Source organism: Callospermophilus lateralis, chromosome 10, assembly GCF_048772815.1.
Source record: "Callospermophilus lateralis isolate mCalLat2 chromosome 10, mCalLat2.hap1, whole genome shotgun sequence".
Taxonomy (NCBI): Eukaryota; Metazoa; Chordata; class Mammalia; order Rodentia; family Sciuridae; genus Callospermophilus; species Callospermophilus lateralis.
This window is the reverse complement of record NC_135314.1, coordinates 50,877,884-50,885,940: the sequence shown is the minus strand read 5'-3', so window position 1 is coordinate 50,885,940 and position 8,057 is coordinate 50,877,884. Positions and strand designations below refer to the sequence as shown.

General features: G+C 35.1%; 1 long non-coding RNA gene across 1 annotated transcript; it reads left to right on the top strand.

Annotated features, from left to right (window-relative positions):
* Window positions 1-314: 314 nt before the first annotated feature.
* Window positions 315-7,461, top strand: LOC143642196 (uncharacterized). The gene is made up of 3 exons (XR_013155602.1): window positions 315-413; window positions 6,848-6,879; window positions 7,363-7,461. It is a non-coding gene; the product is annotated as an uncharacterized LOC143642196 (long non-coding RNA).
* The last annotated feature ends 596 nt before the right edge of the window (window positions 7,462-8,057 follow it).

Here is an 8,057-nt window from a genome sequence, read left to right as displayed (position 1 = left end):
AGGAGGAAATACAGGTTTGACACTTCTGTCCCTCTCCCCAAACAAACCCAGCACTCCATTCCCATTCCTCTGTTTGGATCTTTCCTGTTGATTTGCAAAATAAATATGGAAAAGTAGAGTTTTAGAAAATGAGACCATTTAGAATTTAGTCAAATCTAAAATTATGTGTATGGGTTTGTTTTATGTATGTTGATATTTGTGTCTGAAAATTGATAGTATTATAGAGCAATTCAAACCACAACTCATGTCTGAATTTCTCTGTTAGGACATGCCAGAGCAGCGGGCTCAGTTGCCACAAACCTTCAGGGTCCTCAAAGGAAAGCCAACGGAGTTTCCTCTAGCTGTGCGGGGTGTCAACAAGTATTATAACGCCAGCACCTTGAAACAGAAGAAGCTCAGATTGACGACTCCTGGTGAGACCTCAGACAGTGGTAAAAGACTGAATCCCATGGAAACTTGTGAAGCACTGATAGATAAAAAGATCATTTCTGCAAAAATAAAAGGCTAAACTGTATTGTTCCTACTTTCTCCTACATAGATACTCTTTTTGTCAACTGTCGGGATGGCTCTTGAACATCATCTGGAGACTGAGGATTTCATTGATCTCATAATTTTGTTAGAAATGGAATTGGATCTGTTACATTTTTTCCCATATTTCTTATACATTATAATTCAACATGGTAGTGAGATTCATACTTGTTCTATGTTGTTACTTGTTTTTTTTTTCTTTTTTCCTCCTCACGGGTTTAAATAATTTTTAGTTGAGAAGGAAAAATTGTGGATTTCTAGACATGTTTATGCTAGAGATATGTTTATTGTCAGTGACCTAGAAGGAATTTAGGCTTTATAAATGCATAGACCTTGAAATAAAAAGTATTTTCTCTTCAAAAATTACATGCAAATACATAAAAATAAATATCTTACCTCAAAGGAATTATTCCTCAGAAATAGAATCTAAGTGGGTAAGAGTTGAAGTATACTGGATTTTTAAAAACAATTTCTGTAAGGCAGCATCAGAATGAAGTCCACGTGGTGCAATTGGTTGAGCGATCCCTGGAATGTCTTTGGAGATTTAGTTAGACTCTCCTTCCCCACGCTGGTTCTCCTGCTTTCTCTTCTTTGCACTGTACATTAAAAGATGCAAAATCATTTCTCCCATTTCTCTCTGGGTAGATTTTGCCCATTACAGCCCCAAGATATATAATTTTTATTTATATGTTTTCAATCTCTAAATTCATATATGTAGTTTTTAAAAATAATCTAAGTAGGCAAAAATCATATGTGGTTGGATTAATTGTATTTAATATGTTTACATCATCACAGAGATAAAGGCTATGTTCAAAAAAGAAGTAGACTTCTTTGCAAGTAATACTGATCTTGACTTTTTCTATAAATAACTTACCTGGTATCCTTAGGAAAAGCTCATCCTTTTACCTAGAACTTCTGTGTCAACTAGTAAGTTGCATTTTACAAAGAAACAAACCATGTCAAAAATAATTCTTTTCCCAGTTGCCATGTTTAGTGGCTTTATATCCCCTTACTCCTTGGTACTCAAGAATATTTATCATATCACCTTTACTGCTTAAGAAAGTATCTTAAACAAGGAATGCTTTATTTTAATACATCTTTGATGGGTATGGTTTTCATCACACTTTGGTGGGGGCAGGGTACCGGGGATTGAACCCAGGGTCAGTCAACCCCTGAACCACATCCCCAGCTCTATTTTGTATCTTATGTAGAGGCAGGTTCGCCTTGAGTTTCTAAACACCTAACTAAATTGCTGAGGCTGACTTTGAACACAACATCCTCCTGTCTCTGCCTCTTGAGCCCCTTGGATTATAGACATAGAATTACCAGGCCGGGCTTCCATTACATTTTAATAACTTGATTGAAGTATAATTTACATAACATGAAATCCAGTCATTTGAATGATCAATTCAGGTTTTTCAAAATGTATTTTTAAGGTTTCATTAAGATTAAAGAGTTAGTAGCTGAGTCTTATTAAATTATTATTTTTATGTTACTATTACTGTCATATTTCTAGAGAAGAAATTTTACTTAAAATGAAATCAACTATAAGACATTTCACTTGCTCCTCTTTTATATTATTTTTCTTTTTGTCATAGAAAAGCTTTCTCTGGTGAATTGTTAACATTCCCTTCCTTTTTGTTTTCAGAGAAGGATTGCTTCCCTTCTGGAACATCAGCAGTAAGTTGATGATGTATTTCTTATAGGTCTTGCTCTAATTAAGGTTACCAAAAGAGTTCTGTTTTTTTTTCTTTTTTTTTTAATTTCTAAAATAAGAGGTAGGGCTGGGGTTGTGGCTCAGTGGTAGTGTGCTTGCCTGGCATGCATGAGGCACTGGGTTCGATTCTCAGCATCACATACAAATAAATAAAATAAAGGTTCATCAACAACTTAAAAAATTGTTTAAAAAAATAAAATAAGAGGTAAAGAAATATTTAATGTTTCTAAATATAGTACTCAAGAATATTTATCATATATGTTTATTTACTTTTCCATATTTCAGAAAATCATCTTTATTTTTTAATTGAATATATTGTAACCAGTGAGGTTTAATCATTTAAAAATTAGCTATGGAAAAAATAACTTCTTAAAGTTTGTTTAATAAAAGGAGACCTGGTCACATTTTAATCTTTGACTTTGCCTGGCTTGTCTTCCTTTGCTCCTAAACACAGCTGAACACCAAGGGGCCGGAAACATCAGCAATAGTAATGGAGGAAGATGATGGTAATGGAGAGGTGCGGCCTTTCAATGCCCCAGGACATGGCCATACAAGACCAGTGAGTGACTAATGATCTGGTGTGAACATCTGTGCATGTGTGTTTGAAAAACAGCTGTTTGCATTTGACTTTCAGAGATAGTTTCAAAAAGCCTTCAAGTTTAAAATATTTTACCATGAGAAGATTAATTTAAGATTAAATAAAGTTTTTACCTAAAGAGTACTCATCAAAAACCACTTTTTTGAAAAATAAAAATCGATGGCTTCTTTAAAAGTTAGAATACTTAACTCACTGGTTTTTTTCTTTCCATGTTTTGCACCCTTTTCCAGAGTGATCATCTATAGCTCAGTTTCTTCTCTGTTTCATAATATGGGTAACTCTTCTACTATATCTTTCCTCTTCCCCAGATTATGTAGTTTATTTCTCCTTTTGACATTTCTCTCAAAGCCTTGATGGCATTCTAAAGACAGTTGAGAGTGAAATTCCTCCCCAGCTGAGGAGAATTTCAAGAGCAATGAGCTCAGATGGAGCCAGGGAGAGAAGTTCTAAGGGGGCTGGACTGTCATGTGGTGGCTCCAAGGACTGCCATTGGATTCCCATCTCATGACAGATGGCTATGTTTTCTTTATTCCTTACAACTGGCTCTTTGAAGTGAAAGGGAGGGTAGGCATTATATTTGTGTACAATGTTTTGAGACTGGATTAATGATAGATTATTGTAGTGGAAACTATCACAGTGAAACATAAAGATAGAAATTAAAACAACTTTTAAATGCAATCACATCAGTGAGCTGTGAGACAGTTTCAAGGGTTTTCATGATGTGTAATGAAGTTCTGATAGAAAAAACAACCCAGAAATGTATCTCCCAAAAGCTAATAACAGCTTCCTCAAATAAAGTGGTCAAAAGTACCTGTGCCTACCAGAATAAATAAATGTCCTTATAAAAGTATCTTTAAAAAAATAAAACCATTTAACTAAAAATAATAGCAGTGGAGGCAGGAGATATGCATATAAAATGACAATAAGAGCTTCCAGGCCAAGAACAGCAACCCTAAGATTTTTGTCCTGTGACATGGTGTGTCACGTGATGGTCGAGTGTGGTCATTGAGAGATGCAAACATTCAATAATAAGAGGGAATCTTACCTAATCACTAAGTAGCTTAAGGCCCTGGTTTTAATCCCAAACACCAAACACCAAAAAAAAAAAAAAGAAAAAGAAAAAAGAAAAAAAAAAACAACATTTTTAAAATCCCTTTATGTATATATCCCAAATCACAAATGAATATGTTAGTTTCACCTATATACCTTTTGAACCAGAAATGTAATTTTTAGCAAGTGTGTCCAAGGGAACCATAGAACAGAATAGATTATGGGTTGTGTCCCATTATTTAGATACCAAAAAATCAGGTCAACTATCATTAGTAGTAAATTAATTAAAAATATGGCATGACCATTCAATGTACTAGATTATTTTAAATGAATTTGGGGGGGAAAAAACTGTAATGTATTGCTGGGTTCAGTGAACCATGACTGTAATCCCAGAAGTTAGTGAGGCTGATTTAGGAGGTTTGCAAGTTCAAAGCCAGACTCAGCAACCAAGCGAGGATCTAAGCAATTTAGTGAGACCCAAAAAATAGAAAGGCTGAGGGTATTGCTGAGTGGTTGAGTGCCCCCTGAGATCAATCCCTGGTACTCCTCCTCCTTCCTGTCAAAAAAGATCTGAAACAGTAAAAACTGTATAAAGTGGGTTCTTGGTTTCAAACCCCTACATTTGTATTCCTTGAAGTGCGGAAGTTGGAATGGGCCTGCCACCCTGCGTTCTCTGTCTAAACCCTAGAGCAGAACCAGACATAAAGCAAGCATCCTTCTTCCTGTTTCCTGTCCCCTGACTTATGCTCTTGGCTTAAGCCTTTTCAATTAGGAGCTACTCTGGTGGGAGATGAACAGGAGGAAATACAGGTTTGACACTTCTGTCCCTCTCTCCAAACAAACCCAGCACTCCATTCCCATTCCTCTGTTTGGATCTTTCCTGTTGATTTGCAAAATAAATATGGAAAAGTAGAGTTTTAGAAAATGAGACCATTTAGAATTTAGTCAAGTCTAAAATTATGTGTATGGGTTTGTTTTATGTATGTTGATATTTGTGTCTGAAAATTGATAGTATTATAGAGCAATTCAAACCACAACTCATGTCTGAATTTCTCTTTGTTAGGGCCTGCCAGAGCAGCGGGCTCAGTTGCCACAAACCTTCAGGGTCCTCAAAGGAAAGCCAACGGAGAATCCTCTAGCTGTGCGGGGTGTCAACAAGAATTATAACGCCAGCAACTTGAAGCAGAAAAATCTCAGATTTCCTCCACCTGGTGAGACCTCAGACAGTGGTAAAAGACTGAATTCCATGGAAACTTGTGAAGCACTGATAGATAAAAAGATCATTTCTGGAAAAATAAAAGGCTAAACTGTATTGTTCCTACTTTCTCCTACATAGATACTGCTTTTGGTCAACTGTCCGGATGGCTCTTGAACATCATCTGGAGACTGAGGATTTCATTGATCAATTCCAATTTCATAATTTTGTTCGAAATGGAATTGGATGTGTTAAATTTTTTCCCATATTTCTTATACATTATAAGACAACATGGTAGTGGGATTCACACTTGTTCCATGTTGTTACATTTACTTGGGTTTTTTTCCTCCTCAGGGCTTTAAATGATTTTCAGTTTAGAAAGAAAAAGTATGGATATATAGACATGTTTATGCTAGAGATATGTTTATTGTCAGTGACATAGAAGGAATTTTTGCTTTATAAATGCACAGACCTGGAAATAAAAAGTATTTTCTATTCAAAAATTACATGAAAATACTTAAAAATAAACATTATAATTAAAAGGATTTATTCCTCAGAATTAGAATCTAAGTGGGTAAGAGTTGAAGTATACTGGATTTTTAAAAACAGTTTGTGTAAGGCAGCATCAGAATGAAGTCCACATGGTGCAGTTGGTTGAGCGATCCGATCCCTGGAATGTCTTTGGAGATTTAGTTAGACTCTCCTTCCCCACGCTGGTTCTCCTGCTTTCTCTTCTTTGCATTGTACATTAAAAGATGCAAAATCATTTCTCCCATTTCTCGCTGTGTAGATTTTGCCCATTACAACCACAAGATCTATAATTTTTATTTAATATGTTTCTCCGTCTCTAAAGTCATATATTTAGTTTTTAAAAGTAATCTAAGTTGCAAAAATCATATGTGGTTGGATTAATTGTATTTAATATGTTTACATCATCACAGAGATAAAGGCTATGTTCAAAAAAAAAGTAGACTTCTTTGCAAGTAATACTGATCTTGACTTTTTCTATAAGTTACTTACCTGATATCCTAGGAAAAGGTCAGACTTTTACCTAGAATTAGTAATTTGCATTTAAAAAGAAACAAACCATATCAAAAATAATTCTTTTCCCAGTTGCCATGTTTGGTGGCTTATATCCTTTTGCTCCTTGGTAGGCAATTCTCTGGAGAAAGTATCTTAAACAAGGAATGTTTTATTTTAATACAGCTTGAATGGATATAGTTTTCATTACACTTTGGTGGGGGCGGGGTACCAGGGTTTGAACCCAGTGGCACTCAACCCCTGAACCACATCCCCAGGTCTATTTGGTATCTTATTTAGAGGCAGGGTTTCACATTGAGTTTCTAAACACATAGCTAAATTGCTGAGGCTGACTTTGAACTTAAGATACTCCTGTCTCTGCCTTTTGAGCCCCTTGGATTATAGGCATGGAATTACCAGGCCGGGACTCCATTACATTTTAATAACTTGATTGAAGTATAATTTACATACCATGAAATTCAATCATTTGAATGATCAATGCAGGTTTTCAAAATGTATTTTTAAGGTTTCATTAAGATTATAGAGTTAGCAGCTGAGTCTTATATAAATTATTATTTTTATGTTACTATTACTGTCATATTTCTAGAGAAGTAATTCTACTTAAAATGAAATCAGTTTTAAGACATTTCACTTGCTCCTCTTTTATATTATTTTTCTTTTTGTCATAGAAAAGTTTTCTCTGGTGAATTATTAAAAGTCCTTTCCCTTTCACTTTCAGAGAAGGATTGCTTCCCTTCTGGAACACCAGCAGTAAGTTGATGATTTATTTCTTATAGTTCTTGCTCTAATTAAGGTTAACAAAAGAGATCTGTTTTTCTTAAAAAAAAATTCTAAAATAAGAGGTAGGGCTGGGGTTGTGGCTCAGTGGTAGTGTGCTTGCCTGGCATGCATGAGGCATTGGGTTTGATTCTCAGCACCACATACAAATAAATATAATAAAGGTTCAGCAACAACTTTAAAAAAATGTTTAAAACATAAAATAAGAGGTAAAGAACTATTTAATGTTTCTAAATAGTACTCAAGAATATTTATCATATATGTTTATTTACTTTTCCATATTTCAGAAAATCACCTTTACTTTTTAATTGAATATATTGGAACTAGTGAGGTTTAATCATTTAAAAACTAGCTATGGAAAAAAAAACTTCTTAAAGTTTGTTTAAAATAAAGAGACCTAGTCACATTTTAATCTTTGACTGTTCCTGGCTTGTCTTCCTTTGCTCCTGAACACAGCTGAACACCAAGGGGAGGGAAACATTAGCAATAATAATGGAGGAAGATGATGGTGATGGAGAGGTGCAGCCTTAAACTGCCCCAGGACATGGCCCTACAAGACCAGTGAGTGACTAATGACCTGGTGTGCACATCTGCGCATGTGTGTTCAAAAAACAGCTGTTTGTGTTTGACTTTCAGAGATAGTTTCAAAAAGCCTCCAAGTTTAAAATATTTTACTATGAGAAAATTAAGATTACATTAAAGTTTTTACCTAAAGAGTACTCATCAAAAACCACTTATTTGAAAAATAAAAATATATGGCTTCTTTAAAAGTTAGAATACTTAACTCACTGGGTTTTTTCTTTCCATGTTTTGCCCTCTTTTCCAGAGAGCTCATCTATTGCTCTGTTTTTTCTCTGTTTCATAATGTGGGTAACTCTTCTACCTAAAACTTAGATCTTTCCTCTTCCCCAGATTATGTATTTTATTTCTCATTTTGACATTTCTCTCAAAGCCTTGATGGCATTCTAAAGACAGTTGAGAGTGAAATTCCTCCCCAGCTGAGGAGAATTTCAACAGTAATGAGCTCAGATGGAGCCAGGGAGAGAAGTACTAAGGGGGCTGGACTGTGATGTGGTGGCTCCAAGGACTGCCATTGGATTCCCATCTCATGACAGATGGCTATGTTTTCTTTATTCCTTACAACTGGCTCT